This window comes from Muntiacus reevesi, chromosome 4, assembly GCF_963930625.1.
Source record: "Muntiacus reevesi chromosome 4, mMunRee1.1, whole genome shotgun sequence".
NCBI classification, from domain to species: domain Eukaryota; kingdom Metazoa; phylum Chordata; class Mammalia; order Artiodactyla; family Cervidae; genus Muntiacus; species Muntiacus reevesi.
Genome location: NC_089252.1, coordinates 32,576,892 through 32,598,962, shown reverse-complemented (window position 1 = coordinate 32,598,962; position 22,071 = coordinate 32,576,892). Strand labels below are relative to the sequence as shown.

Here is a 22,071-nt window from a genome sequence, read left to right as displayed (position 1 = left end):
AAAGACCCAGTATTATATGACATTATCTGCAATTATAAACATTCTGTTTAGGATCAAACCTTAAAAACATTGAAAAAATCCAGAGTTTCTTTTCCACTGAGTGAAATATACTCTGTGGTCCAGAGACAGAAGAATTTCTTTCCTAGTTCCTCCCTTTTACAGAGTGTGGTGACATCTCCAAGCTCATGTGAAGTTAAAGTCTTTATACTCAGCAGAAGATAGAAAATGGTTTGAGTAGCCTCTCTTTTTCTACATTGCAGCATGAGTTTCAATAGGGAGGCTGTTTGACAATACAAAATGATGGCCTTTTATTTTGGCTCCCTAAACATGACGCCTCTGTAAATGATGTACTGATTACAGCCTGTCTGTGGAGTCCAGTCTGAACCAGGAGAAGGGAAGTCGTCTTTTGTGGTGGGGTGTTGCTGGAAGTCAGATGCAGGCCTGGGATGTGTGTGTGGGGAGAAGTCAGTGAAGCTCGTTTGTACCCTGATACCCTATGATGGGTGGGGACAGTGGTTAAGAGAGTGAGGTCTGGAGTGAGACCACGAGGTTTCAAGTCCCTGCTCTGCAAGGAGAGCTTGGTGACCTTGGACAAGCTACCTAGCTTTCATTTTCCTCATAACATAAAGCATGTCGTGGTACTAGTGGTAAAGAACCTGCCTGCCAATGCAGGAGACATAAGAGATGCAGGTTTTATCCCTGGGTTGTGAAGATCCCCTGGAGGAGGGAATGGCAACCCACTCCAGTAATCTGGCCTGGGAAGTCCCACGGACAGAGAAGCCTGGTGGGCTACAGTCCATAGGGATGTGACTGAAGCGACTTAACATACACACACATATAACTCATAGGACTGAGATAATCCATGTGAAGTGTCTGGTGCATAACCAGCACGGTGTGAACTCTGACACTGAAGGAAGGGCGTGAGCTCTTAGCAGTGCATGAGTGGTTTGGATGTCTCACTCCATATGGTGCTACTCATGCCTCACTCCATATGGTACTCCTCCAAATGGAGCGCTACCCACTCCAGTATTCTTGGGCTTCCCTTGTGGCTCAGCTGGTAAAGAATCTGCCTGCAATGCATAAGACTTGGGTTTGATCCCTGGGTTGGGAAGATCCCCTGGAGAAGGGAAAGTCTGAATATCATTCCAGTATTCTGGCCTGGAGAATTCCATGGACTTTATAGTCCATGGGGTGGCAAAGAGTCGGACACAATTGAGCAACTTTCACTTTTCACTTTCACTCCATATGGGTACCTGAAGTTTATGATCAGTGAGAGTTGTGTCCCTTGGCTTACCTGCACTTTTGAACAAAGTGGGGCAGAGTGGAGTGAGGGATTCCCCCTGCCCGCCCTCAGCCCAGGGTGGCTGGTGGCAGAGATGGACGCTTCAGAAATATCAGTCTGGTTTCGGCTGATTGTTTTGTAGAAGTGGTATGGCCTGACAGCAGAAGAGAATTACCCCCACTGGCTCATTCTTTTCCCCTTCCTCCTCTTACGGTTCTCGTTACCTTGAGTGCTTTCTGGTGGGTTGGGAGATATTCAAGTTAATATACTTTGATTGGAAAATGAATTTTTCTTACAGAGTCTTCCAGAGAGTCTTTTTTTTTTTTTTTTTCTGAGTATGGTCTCAAATATTGCTCCTTCTAATCCTAAGATACCAGTTAGTTTCTAAAGTGCTGCTTCTTTTTAAACACACACACACACACACACACACACACACACACACACACAAAGGGAAGGAGTTCATGAAATATAAGGGGCAGAAAGACGGGGAGAGGGCTTCTTGTAACCTGTCCTAACACAGCGGACTCCTCTAATCTGACCTTTTCAGTGATAACTTGCTTACGTGTAATTGTCTAAAGCAGACGTTTGATAATTTCTTCTAAGTACACAAATTCAGTACTCTCCCCTAAAGTATAACCTACAAAATCCAAGTCATTTCTCACTAGGGAGTATATTTAAATACAAGGTGTGCTTCAGTTTAAAGAATCCTCAGACCCCCTTACTGAGCATCGCAAAATTTATGTCCTCTGTCACCCTTGGCTGAGTTTAGGCCATCTTACATAACTGAGGGCTCTGTCTGGGGTCTGTCTTCAGGGTCACTTCGTGTTGTTTCCTGGTGCCTATGGAGGGAGCCATTCATTTTCCCCTGCAAATAAATTAACTTCTTGCTCATGGGAAATGTTTTCCCCAGTCCTTGGAAATTTGCTGTAGGTTCAGATCAGAGATAAATTTGACTGCTGGGAGGGCAATACAGTCAGCCTTTGGCTCAGCCCTATTCCAGGCTGCTCTCCATTTGTGGCAGTGTGGTGGCTCTGGTATCTACCTGCATTGACCACCAGGGTCTTTGGATCCCTGTGACTCTGAGAAGGTGTGTGGACAGAGGGTGGGAGGGCAGAGCAGAGATCAAATGTTCTTTCAGAACAAGGCAGCTCAGAATAATTAAAATGCAGTGTTCTGAGATGAAACAGCAAGTCAGTTTGGCGACACTGGTTGCCTTCTGCTGTTTGAACGCTCCGATGGACTATTGGATGTGACTTGGATTATTTAAAAGGAGAAACAAATACTAATCAACTTGCTAGTCCAGATCTTTCAAAACACAGTCTGTGGGTAAAAATTTGGTATCTGCAGCTTTGGTCAGTTGAAACTCCAGGTTGGATTCTGGGTGGCTGAACCGTTAGCTGGAGCTGGGTTCTGAGAAGCCCTTTATGCTATGATCTCTGGGGAAGGGGGCAGTGGGTCATGGCCAAGGTGATAACTGTCTGGACCTGCAGAGGAAAGGAGTCATGTGGTGGTTTGAAAGGAGTCAAATGTGAAAGGAGTCATGTTTTCAGTTGGTTCAACTATAGGATATTAGGCAGAGAGCCTAAGTAAGTTTGTAGGAACTTTGGATAAGTAAATTATGCTTGGTAGTCCCAAATAGCTTTGAAAGGGAAGCTAGGATGATGGAGAGGCGGCTCTGAGATTCAGGTCGGAGTGGTGACCCCTCCAGGCTCTGCGCAGCATCTCTGCAGCCTGCCCTGGAGAACTAGCAAGACAGCTGATACATCACCATGCCCCCTGCTCAGCAGTCGTTACAGGGAAGGGCTAGCTTGATGGTTGATGTCATTATTTTAAAGAGATACTTATTATGCATAATAATAAGAATATTTATTCTTTTTTTTTTTAAGAATGGCTAAAATATGGCAATTAAAGATGAAATAATGTTTAATTAGTAGAAGGGCTTCTATTTTCAGTTATCAGTGGTCCCTGTGGTGAGATAATCACCTAGGTATTGCTGAACTTTGGGGTGGGTCATTTCCTCTTTCTGAACCTCAGTCTCCACAGCAACCATAAAATGGAGAAAGCAGGCAGTGTGGTCTTGGGGGGGTCCCTTCCATCTGCTTTTTCTGCCCACAATCCCATGTGCAGATTATTTGCACTGAGGCCATGGTGGGCCTGCGGTCCCGTCTGGGCTCCCAGAGTCCATGACCAGGGAAGCTAGTGGATTTGGGATTCCTTTAGAGCTCTTCCAGGCTCCTTGTCACCTCGGGTTTTTCTGTGGAGGTCAAGTCCTCCTGTTGCCTTTGGGGACACTGAGGGTGGCGATCCTGGTCATGGTCATGGGCACAGGGGCTCGGTAAGAGGTCCTGCCACCCCCTAATGCCAGACCTGCTGAGTTGGAGGCCCCTGATATAAAACTTATCCAGTGATACAGACCCAGACCGGAAAATGGAAAGGTCTGGCCGCCGAGCATCAGCCGAACAAGGAAAAAACAGCTTTGCTTTGCTTGGCCCATTGCTTCAGTATCTTGTAGTTGGGTTTTTATTTCTTGGAAATAACCAGCTTTTCATTGTTGTTTGCCTTCTGTGTCTTTTTAGCTATTACAGGTTTCTCCTCCCTGTCTCTTTACCACTTGACAGTCTACGACTTATCTGAAATAGTAATTACAGGTATATATCCAGCACTTACCAGTTTCTATACAAAGTGCTGCACCTATATCAACGTAGCTAATTCCCATGCCAAGTGAATGAGGTGGTGCTATCCCCATTTTACAGTTGTGTCTGCCGAGCCACAGAGAAGTTAAGTAACTTGCCCAAAGTTACACAGTGGCAGAACTGGGAATTGAACCCTGGCCGTCTGGCTCTGGAGCACATGCTCCTAATCACCCCCAGCATACTGTTTTTTCATCTTGGTTTAAAGGGGAAGAAACTGAACACCGAGGAGGAGCCAAAACGATGTGAAACCTGAGGCTATGCCCTTGCCCTCCCCTCTAGCATCTCAGAAATACACAATTGTGATTTGCAACACAGACATGCCTAGACTGCAGAAATCTATTGAATGTACACACTTCTTCCTTTCTCCCAGTCGGGAGCTTCTTTAGAACACGGAAAGTGCATAGTTGTTAGCTGAAAAGTGGTGAATTGGGAGGTGTGCTGTCTTTGAATATTTCACTTCTCTCCTTTTCATGTAATTTCAAGTGAGGCTTGTTATGTTCTTACCTAGCTCAAAAGATGAGAGTAAAGCATTTTGCTAAAGTATTAAAAGCTAGTGAAAGGATTAACAGTGGTTAAAACCGAACACCAGAGAGAACAGGGAATAATTTGTCATGGAGTAAACTCTTTTTATGCTTGGCTGTGCCAAAGAATTTTTTTCCTTTTTTTCAGGAAAGCTTGTGCAAGATTTTGGCAGTGGTGTCTTGGGGTTTATCTTTCCAAAGAAGTGTTCATTACTGCTTACATCACTGTTGCTATTATTATTTTGATAACTTGCGTTTCCAGTGATGTTATCCGTTGGGGCTTCTCAAACTTCTCTGCCCAAGAATCACACACAGTGCTTGTTAGAATTGCAGTCCCTGATTCCTGCCCCAGAGAATCTGATTCTGCAGGTCCTGTGTAAGACTGAAGAATCTCCAGTTTGGGGGCCTTTGTGTTCATCGAAACTTCTTGAATAGTATAAAAGTAAAATGTTATAAGTGGGAATACAGTGAAAAACAATTGCCCTTCTTTGATCTCTTCTCCCAATACTCAGTTCCTGTACTAGATACAACTTATTTCTTGCATTGATTATGCACATTAACTATCCATGCATACACACGCATTATAATAGTCATTTTTTTTACACATGTGGTAGTGTACTATACACATTGCTTTGCATTTTGCTTTTTTTACTTAGTATGTCTGAGTAGTTCATTATTTAATCAGCACCCTCCTGAAGAACATTTGTTTCCAATCATTTGCTTTTTAAGCAATGTTGCAATTACTATCCCATATCTGTGTCATTTCACTCCTATGCAAATATACCTACAAGATCAGCTTCTAGAAGTGGCATTATTGAGTCAAGGGATATCTCTACCTATAAAATTTTTATAGATATTGCCAAATTACTCTTAGGGGTTTTTCCTATTTGCAATCTCACGGGCAGTTTTGAGTGCCCTTTTCTACCTTAGTCAAATGAGCCTGTTATCAAACATTCTGGTTTTTGTCCGTTTACTATCCCCGAGCTTTGTTTTGCATTTATCTTACTGTGACTGAGGTTGAACATCTTTTCTTATGATAAGAGCCAGGTGTATTTCCTTTTGTGTGAACTCTTCTCAATTCTGTTCATATTCTTTAGCTCTTTTTACTTCTTTTTTCTAGTGGGTTATTTATCTCATTGATTTGAGAAGTTCTTTGCCAGAAGGAAATTAGCTTCTTGCCTAAAATATACTTTAAAGATATTTATTCCTGGTTTTTCATTTGACTTTGTGTTTTTAAAAGAATCAGGATTTTTTTAAAACGGTAATTCAGTTTATCAATTTTTTCTGAGTTTGCAATTTTGTATAATATTTGGGAAAACTGTCTGCACTGTTGAAATTGTTTTTTTAAATCTCATGTTTTCTTCTAGGACTTTTGTATTTTTGCTTTTGGGATTTTCATTTGGAATTTTTGTTTTTGGTTGTTTGTAACATGTAGAGTATACATATATTTAACCTATGTTTTTCCAAATGGCAACTTAATTGTCCCAGCATCATTTCCTGAATAATCCCATGTACCTCCCACTGATTCAAAATGGGAATTGAAAAAAAATGTAGATTCTCATATGTATATGTATTCTTGTATGTGTATATGTGTACATATGTATATAAATTCTTATGTGAATATATATTTAACATAAAAATTTTTATATATATTTGGGTTTATTTCTGGATTTTTCTATTCTGTATCGTTAATTTATTCATTCTTCGGTATGAAATGTTTTGACTATTATACCTTTCCGTATAGTTAGAGGGCTAGCCCATTCTTATTAATCTCTTAAGCAATAAGAATTTGATCACTATTTTTGCTTATTTATTTTTCGTAGAAAAATAGAACCATTTAGAACCATTTTGTTCAGTTAAAAATCCCATTGGTATTTTGTTGGGATAATATTAAAATTTGAAATTAATTTTGAGAGAATCAATATCTTATTTTGTTAAGTATTCTGGTCCAAGATGAAGTGTGTGTTTTCATTTGTTTAAGTATTTTTTTAAAATACTCATCAGCATTTTAAACTTTTCTTCATGTAGATTTTGTGTATATTTCAAGGGAAGTGTGGAAGATGTTTCACACTTTTTGATGTTAGTATAACTCTTCTCATTGGTCGTTAGGTATACTAAAAGTATTTTAAGCTTATTTCCCAGAATTTTTCTGAATTCTGAAATTCATTCTGAATTTTCATTTGCTTCTCTTGCATTTTCTGGGAGAAGATACAGTTTTTACTTGTATGGCTGGTGCATTGGGTGTTGATGGGAGACCCCTATTCTTGGTGTTGTCTGATCGAGGAAATACATAAGTGCACTTGTTCGTTTAAATCATGGGTTCATTTAACTTTAGAGATGGAAGGGACCTTGGTGAGGTCCTGCTGAGGAAACTGAGTCTCAAGAGGTTAAATCCTGCAAATTGATATGGAACCTGGATTTCCAGATTCCTTGTTCAACAGCCTTGGCTCTGGGCTAGGCTGAGAGATCATAGAATGAAACTCGAGAACCAAACACTGTGAGCAAAAGCTTGACTTTTGGCAGAGTCTGGCAACTTCTTCCTACTCTGAGCATTGCTTCATTCATCAGTTTAGGAATTAACGAGCTATTGAGACTTGGGCCAATCTGCATACACCCCAAACACCAGCTCTGAGTTACCTCCAAGGAGCTGCACAAATGACAGTTGGTCTCCAGTGAATCATCAGGCTGCATTTGCTGGAATAAATGAGAGCATTGTGAGAGCAGGAAATCGGGACAAACACCTACACTTGCAAACCCAAACAGTTTCCCTCTCTGAGCCCCTGGAGATCACTTATCACCAAATGGAGAGATAGACGCTGCAGAGTTTTTGCAGGCCTCACAGCTTGTAAATAAGAGACTGCATTCTTCATGCTCTCCTCTTGTTGAATCTGGAAGAGTGGAGATCTCTGGCTCCAATCAGCTGGGCAATGACCAGTGACTGGGCTGGCTGGGTGAGAGTGATGACTCTTGTTGAATGAACTTTGTAAACTCACTCTGCTTAGTTCATCGTTGTTGCTGTTTAGTCACTCGGTCGTGTCCAACTCTTTTGTGACCTCATGGACTGTAGCCCACCAGGGTCCTCTGTCCATGGGGTTTTCCAGGCCAGAATACTGAAGCGGACTTCCATTTCCTCCTCCAGGGGATCTTCTGACCCAGGGTCTCCTGCATTGGCAGGTGGGTTCTTCACCACCGAGCTAACCAGGGAAGCCCTGTTTAGTTCATAGCACCCTATATTTTGAGAACACAAGGCATCTTATTCATGGAGAATCACACTGAGAGCATCTGCTGTGTATTTCCTATCACTCATTGGTCCCTGTGGAACACACTGCATGATTACACAATATTTAACGTTTCTATAACTCTTACCCTATTTTTCTCTCTCTTACATGCTTATTATTCTTTGTACTTTTGTAGGACTTCTTAAAAAATTCTATTCTTCCACTTACATTTTGACTTGAGTCTACAACAGACATTTCTGACCTTTTAATTCCACTAGCTTCAGTGGTGGAATTTCCAGTTGGGTCCTTCTAGGAGAAATTCCCAAAGGTGTCTCCTTTCCTTCACAAACAGTTGAGAGAGTCTTTTATTTTGGAACTGACAGTGAGAAGCTGTTGGTTGGTGGTTGTATCTAGGATCAGGGCGGTGGAGGGAGCTGCTTCCGGTTTCGTCTGCCTCCCTTGACCTCTTTGAAGCATTTGACACTAGGACTCACTCCATTTTTCCTGAAGCTTATCCTTTTGACTTTCATGATGTTATAGATAAGTTAGGGGTGCAATGAAGTGGAAAGACTGTGGACTTTTGAGTCATGCAAACGTGGGTTTAAACCCTGACTCCGCACACCAGCTCTGTGGCTTGGCCAGGTTACTTAACCTCTCAGGCTGAAGTGTCCTTTCTTGAGAGAAGAGCAGATTTCCTTTGTGGTCCAGTGGTTAGGACTCTGCGCTTCCACTGCAGGGGACACAGGTTCAATCCCTGGTCAGGGAACTAAGATCCTGCATGCCATGGCTCCACCAAAAAAAAAAAAAAAAGAAAAGAAAAAGCAATATTACCTGATGGCCTTGAAGCCTCACTTAATTTCAGCTTTGTGAAGGGCGGAGCAAAGTTTTCATCTCTGACCATGGGGCTAGCTAGCACAGGGCCTTCATGAGATAGTTACTAAATTAGTTGCTCTCTAATTTCTGTGTGCAGCTAAGAACAGCATCATTCATTCATTCTCCATCTTTTGGTCAGGATTCTCCAGAGAAAGGAAACCATATGTATGTGTTTATACACATACATACATAAATGTTTCTGTGTGTGGATATCCATCTATCCATCTACTTACCTATAGATATTTATTTTAAGGAATTAACTCACAGGATTATTGTGGGGGCTGGCGAGTCTGAAATCTACATGGCAGGCCAGCGAGCTGGTTACTCAGGTTATGAGTTGATGTTGCAGTCTTGAATCTGAATTCTGCAGGGTAGCACGTTAAAAACTTAAGCAAGGTTTCTACCTTGCATTCTTTTTTTTTCCTATTGAAGTATAGTCGATTTACAATGTTGTGTTATTTTCAGATGTACAGCAAAGTGATTCAGTTATATATATATATATATTCTTTTTAGATTCTTTTCCATTATAGGTTATTTTAAGAAATTGAATACAGTTCCCTGTGCTATACAGTAGGTCCTGTTGTTTATCTATTTTATATATAGTAGTGTGTATCTGTTAATCCCAAACTCCTTATCCTGCCCTCCTTTCCCCTTTGGTAACCAAATATTTGTTCTCTATATTTCTGAGTCTGTTCCTGTTTTGTAAATAAGTTCATTTGTATCTTTTTTTTTTTTAGATTCCTTATATCAGTGATATCATGTGATACTTGTTTTGACTTACTTCACTTAGCATGATGATCTCTAGGTCCATCAATGCTGCTGCAAATGGCATTATTTCATTCATTTTTATGGCTGAGTAATATTTCGTTGTATATGTGTACCACATCTTCTTTATCCATTCCTCTGTTGATGGATGCTTAGTTTGCTTCCATGTCTTGGCTATTAAATTAGTTCTACTGTGACCACAAGGGTACACGTATCTTTTCAAATTACAGCTTTTGTCTTTTCTAGATATATACCTAGGAGTAGGGTTGCTGTATCATAAGGGTAACTCTGTTTTTAGTTTTTTAAGGAACTCCCATACTGTTCTCCATGGTGGCCGCACCAATTTACATTCCCACCAACAGTGTGGGAGGGTTCCCTTTTCTCCATACCCCCTCCATCATTTGTTATTTGTAGACATTTTGATCATGGCCATTCTGACTGGTGTGAGGCAGTCCCTCATTGCAGTTTTGATTTGCATTTCTCTAATAAGTAGCAACATTGAGCAACAGCCTTCATGTGGCTGTTGGCCATCTGTATGTCTTTGGAGAAATGTTTGTTTAGGTCTTTTGCGTCTATGTTGTATTCTTGGGGGGATTTTTTTTTCCCTTGAGAAACCTCAGTCTTTGCACTTAAGGACTTTCACTGATTGGACGAGACCCAGGTATGTTACAGAGAAGGCAATGGTGACCCACTCCAGTTGCCTGGGAAATCCCATGGATGGAGGAGCCTGGTAGGCTACCGTCCATGGGGTCGCGAAGAGTTGGACATGACTAAGTGACTTCACTTTCACTTTTCATTTTCATGCACTGGAGAAGGAAATGGCAACCCACTCCAGTGTTCTTGCCTGGAGAATCCCAGGGACAGAGGAGCCTGGTGGGCTGCCGTCTATGGGGTCGCACAGAGTTGGACACGACTGATGTGACTTAGCAGCAGCAGCTACATTATAGAGGGTAATCTGCTTTATTCAGTCCAGAGACTGATATTTGACCAAACAACTGGGTTGGTCAAATAGCCTAGCCAATTTGACACGTAAGGTTTACCATCATATCCCACAGGCGTGGCCATTGAACCTTAGCAACTGGGCTTCAGTCTAACATTGATGAGGTTAATTGAGGTGGATGTTGTGATGACACAGCTTGGAGGGGCCCTTAGGATCTTTAGAACTCAGGCAGGATCAGTTTTCTGTGCTGGGTATTGCCCTGGGGACACTCTCAGGCTTCCTACCACGGGGGAGTTTTGTGGAAGGGGCTGTTGTCTGGAAGTGCAGGAGTTCCCAGTGCCCATTCCCTCACCTCTGGGCTCAGCTCGCACGGTCAGTCTGTGTGACCCTGGGCAAGTCACTGGGCTCCCGTGGGCCTCCACTTGCCTACAAAGAGGGACATCGAGTAGGCTCGATGCTGTAAGTTCCTTCCTCACTTTTTAGCACCAAATTTCTCTGCTCCTCTTTTGGTACAAGATTCGTAGAGACTTGTTAGGAATTTATATGTTGTGATTGCTTCTTTTGAAAATGGCTCCAGATTTTCAAGTAGCATTAAAAATTGACATCATATGTGTTCATTGATCAGAACACTGAAGTCTTTTTATCATTGGAATGTGATGATGTCTTACCTTCAGTAAGTATCACACGTATTTTTTGGATTTAAAAATATTTTTAAAAGTATGTGTCATTTAAAAGACAAGTTCATAGTAGAAGCTCCAGGGTAATGATAGGTAGACACACACTCTGCCTTCATTTTCTTGGAGTTTAGTGGTCTGTAAAATGTGTTGGAAAGAAGCAAGGCTTTGGAATAAGACTGATCCGGACTTAAACCGAGGCTTTCCTACCTTCCAGTCGTGTGAACTTGGTAAGAGTATTTAACCTCTGTGAGCCTCAGTGTACTCATCTGTAAAATGGGAGTAATGAGATGTCATGATGGGGTTGTCATGAAATTAAATAAAACGGCCTACGTGAACTGCCAAGCATAAAGCTTGACCCAGAGTAAATGTGAAATAATGAGTTCCTTTTTCCTCCTTTGGGTGTTTTCTGACATTCTAGGACCCTGAAGTGCCACTAGGAGTTCTGAGGCCAGATGATCACTTTCTGACATGCCAAAGTCTACCTTTAAAAAAAAAAAACCCGCATCAGGATGTGGTCACCTTCTGAGCTTGTCAGATGTGAAAAAGGAGGGTTAAGCTGTGTTGCTTTACTTTTATAACAGATAGTCTGTCTTCTAGGAATTGGCTGTTCTTCCATTCTAGGAAGAAGTGATGAATGATTACAAGAAACACTGTTTTCTTTCTCAAGTACCTTATCAATGTGAGTAATTAAAAATAGAACCTTCAGTTGGGAGCAATTTGGGGAGGCATCAGAGTGGAGATTGCCATCCCAGGGTCGGAGTCAACATCTTTGAGTTAGTTCATCCTGGCTTTTAAATCCTGTCACTCTCTCCTCAAGGTCTCGGAAGGCTTGTAGACTGAAAAAAAAAATTACTTAAAATATAACTTTTATCAGAAGACTTAGACTACAGTCAGTGAAAGAAATAATGGTAAATAATGTTCTAACTAACTGACTAAAAACAGGACTCGTGGATACTGGAGAGCATCTCTGACTTGCCTGGAAATGCTGTGGTGCTAGGGCGCTGAGCCAGCTTGCCCTCCCCTCAGGCAGGCTGAGCACAATCCTGACCACACTTAACAGCATCATGTGCGCTCCTATCTCCAACTGGTTTCATTCGAGCCCTAAATTACTGTCAGTTACCGTTAACCAGTTTCTTTCAACTGTTCTGCTCTTCAAAGAAGATAGGTTCTCGGTTGTTCCTTCCTTTAATTATGGCTGCAAGGTCACATCACTACATTCTAAATGTGATTGTCATGGGGATTTCCCTGACAGTCCAGTGGTTAAGACTCTGAGCTTCCAGTTCGAATCCTGGTCGGGGAAGTAAGATCCTGCAAGCCATGAGGCTGGAAAAAAAAAAAAAAAACGAACAAAAAACCCCAGAAGTCATGTGATTGTAATGGTCAGTCCCAGAGAGCTGCAGGAGCAGTTTGGGGTCACTTGTGCTCTTAGCTGTACATTTTCTTCAGGTTGGTTACTAACCAGCCACCAGTCTCAAGCCCACGTGTATGTGAAGATGTTTCGTACAAGGGTGATTGTAACCAAGGGCCAAGTGTTCAAGGGTCTTGCTCTTCTTTTCCAGGGAAGATCTTGCCTTCCTCCTTCACTAGTCTCTGAATCTTTCCCTGCAGTGAGGTGGCTGATGTTTATACGGTAAGAGGAAGAGAGTGAGGGAAGAGAGAAAAAGAGGGCTAACCAGGCCTTGGTTGGGGGTTTTTGTAGAGCCCACGCCCCAAGGCTGGGCTACAAGAGGCTGTCGTTTGTCATCTGTCCTACAGCTTCTGACTCTCATCGGGGGCCGAGACCGAGGCAGGCGGGCCCCCGGGAGGGAGTCCTGCGTTCTCCTCTCTGCTCTGTCTTTCCTTTCGGGCGTGGAGGGCAGGGGTTCCAGTGGTCCAGCATCAGTCCCTGAGCACACAAAGGCTGGGACTGGCCCGAGTCCTGCTCACAAATTCTTGGAGGTTTGCTGCTCACATTCCAGCAGGGTCAGGAAACAGGAAGCCAAACAAAGAAAAGAAGTACAGAGCGAGAGACCTAAAGACACAGAAAAGATATGCTTTCACATCTGGTCTAGAAATTGGCATTCTGTTAACGTCACATGGAGTGGGCAATGGAAATAGAGCAGACACGCTTTATGTTTTTTTGTTTTTTTAATTGAAGGATAATTGCTTTACAACATTGTGTTAGTTTCTGCCATCCATCAACATGAATCAGCCATAGGCATATATATGTCCCCTCTCTCTTGAACTTCCCTCCCACCTCCCACCCCATTCTATGAGAAGAATTTTAGATGAAATGTTTTATTTTCATGAAATATACAATCAAAGGAGCATGTGTTTGTGTAAAATCAGTTTTGGTAATAATAATAAGCCCAGCTTAAGAAACAGAGCATTATCAGTCTTTTATGGGGCATGGGGGCAGTTTTCAGTTACCTGTGGTTATTTAAACCACAGCCAGATATTGGGATCCATCAGACATTTACATTTAAATATGTCAAATTATCACCTCTTTTAACATTGTCCAGATAAGAGTTGGTTTTAGCGGTTTGAAATCTTGAAATCCCTACTCCCCAAAATCTATTCATTATTTGACCCTTGCCACTATTAAAGATTCCCCCCAACTTTTATCTGCAAAACACTATAGGTTGATAATCCATATCAAGAGCCCTATTTCTAGGAATAACATCTACTTAACTGCCTGATTCTTCCTAAATTCTGTGATGTTAGAGCCAGGAATCCTTACAGACTTGAGGAAGCAGCAGTACCTCCCTTGGCAGCACACATAAGAGACTTGATATTTTGGGGTCTTTCAAAGAAGGAGGATGGAAGGGTAGGTTGCAAATATGACTTTCCTCTCCTTAATACACAGACATTGGGTCTTGTTGCCAAGAATTCTCTTCTTCCTTGTCTGGCCTTTTCCAGAGGGACATCATAAATGGTTCCAAATGTTCTGTATGAGTGACCTTGTGTGCCTGTGTGCTAAGTTACTTCAGTAGTGTCTGACTCTTTGCAACTCTATGAACCATAGCCCACTAGGCTCCTCTGTCCGTGAGATTCTCCAGGCAAGAATACTGGAGTGGGTTGCCATGACCTCCTCAGGGGATCTTCCCGACCTGAGAATGGAACCCATGTCTCTAATGTCCCTTGCATTGGCAGGTGGGTTCTTTACCACTTAGAGCCACCTGGAAAGCCCCATGGGTGACCTGGGGAACTATTAATACAAGTTGGGTGCTTGGATGGAGCAGGTAGGCTCGGTCATCTTCAGACAGGTGGCAGAGAAGGCATTCTTTTTATTTTGTTTTTGCCTGCGCTGAGTCTTTGTTGCTGAGTGGGGTTTTCCTATGCAGCAAGTGGGGGCTACTCTCCAGTGGTGGTGCATGGGTGTAGTTGCTCCATGTCATGTGGAATCTTCCCAGACCAGGGATCGAACCTGCGTCTTCTGCATTGACAGGCGAATTCTTTACCACTGAGCCCCTGGAGAGGTCATTCTGAGCAACTCTGACGTCTCCCTGCTGCTCAAGGTCAAGAGGCATCTTCCATTGCTCATCACTCAAAAGCAGTGATGATGTTTCCACCCATCCACATCGTTGTGTGAGTGTTCCTGCCAACCTCTTATTTCCTGGGTGTGTCACCAGACACGGTTGCTAAAATTTTTAGGTGCTTCCCACCCCATTCCTATACCCTCGGCTGCTGGGCTGAATCTGGACTGATTTCTAGCTCTCCTACCTTTTGCTGCTTTCTCCACAGGGCTTTGAGAATGATCTGGATCTGAGACCCAGATGGACCTAAATCTGTGCTCCTTGATCTTATTTCAGAGTGACCTCTCCTTCTCCCCGGTCTACTTCCTAGATCCCAAAGACCTTACACCACCAGGTGGAGCTTTCTGGTCCTGGACTCAGATGAACTTCTAGCCTTGGGGCTTTTCTGCAAGGGGACGAGGGTGGGGATTGTTTTGGATACGGCCTATCATGGATGGGCAGGGTGCAGGCAAAAGGAGAAGAAGCCCCATGTTTGTTATTCCTCTCATAAAAATGCATGCCAGAATGCAGAAGGCTAGTCCTGAGAGTCTCAAGGTCTGAGTATGGGGTCTTGTCTTGAGTCTACTATAGCTTACAGAGAACCCCAGGGCCATTAGTGATGAGGAGAGGATAAAGTCATAAGTGAGTCACTCACTCACTCATTCACATGTTAATAAACATCAAGCGTTCCCTGACTTGATGGTTGAAGATGGAAAGTATCCCAGAAAGGATGACAGAGGGACTTTCTGGTTGTGGAGGGTGGCGTCCTTGCTTGCTGACTGGTTGGTGAATTTTCTGTCCCCTCTTACTGGTTTCCTTCCTTGAAAAGGAAGGAATGCAGACTGCTAAGAGTGAAGCTCCTGTCAGCTTTGGGCGGTGGTGATGAGGAGCTTCAGGGCTTGTTACTGAAGTCCCACCCGGGTGTGGACGTCCATCCTCTGGGACTGTGCGTGTGTGGGGCCCCTCTGGACTTTCCACTCAATTTTGCAGTGAGCCCAGAACTGCTCTGAAGATGTGTATTAACAACAGCAGCAATTGAATGTGTGAGCTGTGGGCTTTGCCAAAGATGGGGCTGCCAGGAAGATAAAGCCTGTGAAATTCTTTTTTTATCCATTTGGATAAAAGGTGCTTTTGAAAGAGAGGGTTTTGTCAAGTGCCATGATCTCATCATCTGGCAGCACCCGCGGGAGAGCATCCAAGGGAAACCCGGGGCGTCGACATGCGGGTGACTCAGGCCCGCTCCGCTGACGGTGAGCAGCCGGGGCCGCGAGTCCGTGGGAGGGGGCCGTGCGGAGGGTAATGAGGCCGGGAGGCTCCGGCCAGGGGCTCCTGCCCGCCCAGGAGTGCCGGCTGTGGCCTTGGCTTCTCTCCTCTGCATTTCCTCTGTGTTCTTCAATGGATGGCTGTAACCTGTGGTGGCTCTTTCAAGGGTAACATGGAATAGCCCAGACCTTAGTTTACTGCCATTCCAGCCCGTTTCCCACGCTGGGCCTTCACTGTCAATTCCTGGAGGCAGTTAACATGCCTGAAATATGCCCTTTGATGAGTTTTGTTCATCTTTTTGGTTTATTTAATAATATTACTAACATATGGAAAAAGATTTTTAAAAACTTTTTATTCCCATATCTCATTTGATTCTCACGACAGTATCTGATGAACAGGGAGAGTAAATGATAGCGGAGTGGCGGGTCCTTGTCTTGCAGATGATGAAGAGACAGACATTCAGCCAGAGAAGTGACTTGCCTCAGTTGCATGCTGGTGGGCAACATGGGTGATGTAGGCAATGTGGACCACAGTTCCCAAGACTCTTCCTTGGGCATCCCAAGGTTTCTGGTCTTCTAAGCCCTGGGGTCCCACTGATGCTGCTGAAATACTAACTGTGTATTAGTCACCACGTGTTAGTCGCTCAGTCATGTCTGACTCTTTGCAACTTCATGCACTGTAGCCCGCCAGGCTCCTTTGTCCATGGGATTCTCCAGGCAAGAATACTGGAGTGGGTAGCCATTCACTTCTCCAGGGAATCTTGCTAACCCAGGGATCAAACCCAGGTCTCCTATATTGCAGATTCTTTACCACCTGAGCCACCAGGAAAGCCCAAATACTAACTAGGTCAGCAAAATAGGTGATGCTTTACTTATTAGCCACTGAAGAAGACAATTTACCCTGTATGTGTTTGCATTTGCAGGAATTTTCCAAAGATAGACTTTCACAAGAGATTTAGGATCAGGATGAAAAACAATATAACAATGAAAAATTCTTTTAAAAGCCCCCTTTTTTTTTTCTTTCCAGTTTGGCTGTGCTATTGTTGCTGAGTCCTTGAATAAGCCCTTCTTATTTTTATCCATGGAGCTAAGTTTTAAGAAACAGATTACCAGGGAAAACAAGGCTGAGTGAAATGTTTAGGCAGGACTCAGGTCTCATCTCAACCAGGAAGACACTGGGTGGAACCACCGGGCCCTCAGGGAGGCTGGGTTATCAGGATTTGAGGCAAATGGTCCAGGTGGCTGTTTAGCATCTTCGAGTTTACAGCTTCCATTCCAAACCAGTAACTCAATTGGGCCCCCCAGTGACCTGGGTTCCACACCTGGAGCAGTTTCCCCGGGGGTGGCTTATTCATTAGCAAATGTGAGAAATTACTAATTAGCACCCTTCTACCGAATTAAAGCAGTGGAGTTTGTAGGTGGGTGTTTAAAAAGGAGACCAACTCCTCCTCCCATTCTCTTCCCTTCTGAGCAACTTGGATTAACACTGAAAGGAAGTCTCCATTCTTGAAACCATTATAGCATTCAAGACTTTTAAAATTGAAAAGATGGATGTAAAAAGAAGGCTAAAAACATTTGAGAAAGATGAAAAAACTCACAACACTACCATCCTAATATGGCTGTCGTATTTATATTTGTCCACACATGTTGGAAGAGGGTGTTTGCTGTGACCACTGTGTTCTCTTGGCAAAGCTCTGTTAGTTAGCCTTTGCTCTGCTTCATTCTGTACTCCAAGGCCAAATTTGCCTGTTACTCCAGGTATCTCTTGACTTACTAATTTTTCATTCCAGTCCCCTATGATGAAAAGGACATCTGTTTTTGGTATTAGTTCTAGAAGATCTTGTAGGTCTTCATAGAACTGTTTAACTTCAGCTTCTTTGACATTAGTGGTTGGGGTATAGACTTGGATTACTGTGATATTGAATGGTTTGTCTTGGAAACGAACAGAGATTATTCTGTTGTTTTTGAGATTGCACCCAAATACTGCATTTCAGACTCTTTCATTGACTATGATGGTTGCTCCATTTTTTCTAAGGGATTCTTGCCCACAGTAGTAGATATAATGGTCATCTGAATTAAATTTGCCCGTTCCAGTCCATTTTAGTTCACTGATTCTTAAAATGTTGATGCTCACTCTTGCCATCTCCTGTTTGACCACTTCCAATTTACCTTGTTTCATGGACTTAATGTTCCAGGTTTGCCTGGCATGCTGCAGTCCATGGGGTCACAAAGAGTTGGACATGACTGAGTGACTGACCTGAACTGAAATGAACCACACATGTCTTTTGGCAATGTGGCAAGTTCATTAGAACATAACCTTTTAGAATTGTGGTTTTTCTCCTAATATCATGTCATACATATACCATGATAATTTTTAGTGTCTACACCATCTTCATCAGATTGACAGTTTCAATCTACTGACCAATTCCTTTGATGAACATTTTGATTGTTTCTAGATTTTTTTGTTGTTGAGGTGGCCAGCTACATTTTGGAGTATAGATACTTTGTCTTCTTTGAAATGGTTTTCTTGAGGAAATACCAGCAGGCACATCTGAAAACAAGGCAGCTGGGAAGATGATATCACGCTTCTGCTTCTGTCCCCACTGGAGGGAGATGCTGAGGGATTTCAAACCATCTCACAAGGCTACTCTTTGAAGTGCTTTTTCAATTGCCTTGAAACAATCTGTCCTTGGGGCTTCCCTGGTGGTCCAGTGATTAAGATTTCACCTTCCAATACAGGGGATGTGGGTTTGACTGTTGGTTGGAGAGTTGAGATCCCGCATTCCTCAGGCCCTCCCCCACAAAAAACCCCAAAATGTAAAATAGAAACAATATTATAACAAATTCAATCAAGACTTTAAAAATTGTCCAAGTCAAAAAATCTTAAAAAAAAAAAAAGGAAAAAAAAAAAAAAACAATAAAATACCATCCTCAGTTCCTACTTATGCTTCTGCCTTCATTCCTGTCTCCACCCTTGGACCCCTCATAAATATCCATCTCCCCATCCCTGGAAGGGTCTTGTCTGACCCTTCTTTTCACTCTTGGCTCTTTGCTGAAGATCTGCTCTCAGAGGGATGGAAAAGGCAGGGGAACAACACACATATGAATCATATCAGTCTCTGCATCTGATGTCTTATCTCAATATTATTTCTTGTCCCACTTACATCAGAAGCCCTCAAGGCAAGAGCCCTGCCCCTACATGTGCCATGGAGAACAGAGAGCCCCGCTGGCACTGGGTGAATGTGGAATGTTGTCGTTGTAAGGTGTTGATGGGAAGATGTGAATTGATGTTCAGGGAGATAGAGCCTGTGCTAGAAATGAGTGAGTGGGGCTTCCTGGGAGGACCATGAAGGGAAGAGTCTTCACAAGAAGAGGGTGTCTTCCGTGTTTTCAGAAAAGTGTCTGGGGCTTCTGCTACTGGGGGCGGGGGGATACTGACATTGGAGAAGGCGCTAGGTTGGAGTGCTGGCCACTGGAATATGCTCCATGGGGCACTTGAGTCCTGTCAAGTTGAGTCCAGGGCTATAGACAAGGAAATGACACACAAACCTTCGGGATAATCATTCAGTAACACTGAGCAGTGGGACTGGAGCTCCTTTGACAGCTTCTATATTTTAATACTTTAAGTCTCCAAAGGGAAGTTGAACTTGAGAGGGGATTTGTCAAGGATAAAAATCCCCTGTTGAGTCAAGCCGGTGGGACCATCCATTCTCTGCTGACATCCATTCTCCATAAGCCCTTTTGACATTATCCTAAAATACTAGTGATATACACTTAACCTTCCTAGATAATTTTAGCCAAGGCCCTTCATGAGTTAAACAGAAATTACAACAAGTTGGAGAGAAATCAAAATCCCATCTAGTCAGGGCCTTTCACTTCAGGATTCAAAATAGCTTAGACAAGTAGGATGCCTCTACAAATGGGTTCTTTCTAATGCAAAATCTGTTCTTGTACTTGAAATGTGTTGACTGTTAGGAATTTGCTGTTATTTTTATACAAGTTGCATGGGCAGGACACTTATAATTCTATGTACATATTGCTCTATACTCAACAAGTGTTGTAATATACATTTTCTCTTTATTCTTAGAACAACTTGTAAAGTAGAAGTTTAAGTGTGCTTCCATTTACAGAAGTGGACAGTGAGGCAGAAGAGAGGGATTCAGGTGGTCAGAGTTTGAACTCAGTGTTCTGTATTTGTCCAGTGGGCTGTCTCTCTGATAGGGAAATGATGGTAACTTCTGGGGTAATCTCATCTTTTTTTGTGAGTATTCTATGATTTATTCCCACTGTATTTTCTTTCTTTCTTCTTCTTCTTCTTTTTTTAAAAATTTTTTGGTTGTGCTGAGTCTTCATTGCTGCATGAAGGCTTTCTCTAGCTGCAGACAGTAGGGGCTCCTCTCTAGTTATGGTGCATGGGCTTCTCACTGAAGTGGCTTCCCTTGGTGCAGAGCGCAGGCTCTAGGTACATGGACTTCAGTAGTTGCAACACTTGGGCTCAGTAGTGGTGTTTGGGCTTAGTTGCTCCACAGCATGTGGTATCTTCCCAGACCAGGGATTGAACATGGGTCTCCTGCATTGGCAGGTGGATTCTCATCCTCTGTGGCACCAAGGAGTTCCCATTGTCTTTTCTTACGGCATTTCTGATGTTCTCTCTCTCCTTTATTTTTTGGCTCTGCCATGTGGCAGATATGGGATCTTAGTTTCCTGACCAGGGATCAAACCTCTGCCCTCTGCATTGGAGGTGCAGAGTCTTAACCATAGGGCATCCAGGGAAGTCCCATTCTTACACTTTTTCTATCTGTCTCTTGGGTATCATTCTTGTGTTGTTAAGATACCAGAGACCCCATTGGACTTTGTACTGGTGAAATAATCAATACAGAAGGCCCGGAAATGGCAGCCTCAGGTATTTTCAGGAAACAGAACTTGAAGAGGGGAGGAAGGGAAAGCCTGGTCAGCTAAAGGACAGTTAGACATCCTTCCCACAGGAAGTGTTTAAACAGAAATGTCCTGACATGTGGGTTGAAGGAGGGTTGGCTCTTTCAAGGTGTTTCTGGAAGTCTGTAACTGCTCCAGAAATGCTGCAGAGCTGCCATGATAATGCTGAATTCATCTCTGGTAGATTTAGACCCTTCTGGGAGTAAACATGTTTGCTTTCTGCTATTGGAGAAATGTAAATTTTTAAATTGCATTTTAATTGAATTACATAAATTCCTTTCTTGTCTTTAGGGTCTTTTACTACGTTTAGTATCACTATTGTGTGATTTTGGGCAAGTGACTTCACCTCTCTGTGCCTCTGTTTCCTCATTTATAAAGTGGCAATAATATTAGTGTGTACCACATATGGTTAATAGGTGGATCAATTGTGTTTAAATGAATCCCTTAGTTGCGTGCAGGCGTGCTCAGTTGGATCCAACTCTTCTGACCCCATGAACTTCAGCCCACCAGGCTCCTCTGTCCAGGGGATTTTCCAGGCAAGAATACTGGAGTGGGTTGCCATTTCCTCCTTGAGGGGATCTTCTCCACCCAGGAATTGAACCTGTGTCTCTTGCATCTCCTTCATTGGCAGGTGGGTTCTCTACCATTCCACTAACTGGGAATCCCCTAGTTAGGATTCAATAAATGTTAATATTACTACTATTAGAATGGCTAACTTGCCTTTACATGTACTATCAATGCCAAGTTTGCTCTTCCACTGGTGATGAGTACAATTTTTTTCATTTAAAAATTGTGGTAAAATACACGTAACATTAAAACTTACCATCTTAACCAATTTTGAGTGTATGGATCCATGACATGAAGTGTTGATACATTCACACTGTTGTACAGGATGCATTATTTTAAGTGGGGAGTGGACCAGGGAAGGGGTGGGTGTGGCTGCTGTGAGTGAGGGTCTCGGCCCCTCTGCTGCCTGCATTTGTGGGCACAGCACATCACAGATGTCAGCAGGGTCTTGCACAGAGATTCAGGTGACCATTGTCTGGTGGTTCTCTGAGCAACTGTCTTTCTTCATTTCACTGGCTTCTTTAGCTCAATCTTTTGGAACTTTACGAACCTGAGAAATGAAGGCCTGGGTTCAGATTCACTTTATGGATATTATTTATTGGAATGTTAGCAACTCAATAGCAGAGAGAACTGTTTGGAAGACCTATGCTTCTCCATCAGAGGTTCATGACTCTTGCCTTCCAGGGAATGTGGATGAAGACTGGCGCAGGACTCGGTGATTTTACTGCATTCCTTGAGATAGACAAGGCCAGAAGTTTAGAGGGTGGCTTCCTTGGTGTCTCAGGCAGTAAAGAATCTGCCTTCCAATTCTGGGGATGCAGGTTCGATACATGGTCAGGGAACT

At 43.0% G+C, this 22,071-nt stretch overlaps 1 non-coding gene across 1 annotated transcript; it reads left to right on the top strand.

Annotated features, from left to right (window-relative positions):
• The first annotated feature begins 8,407 nt into the window (after positions 1 to 8,407).
• Positions 8,408 to 8,480, top strand: TRNAG-UCC (transfer RNA glycine (anticodon UCC)). Its single transcript has one exon. It is a non-coding gene; the product is annotated as a tRNA-Gly (tRNA).
• The last annotated feature ends 13,591 nt before the right edge of the window (positions 8,481 to 22,071 follow it).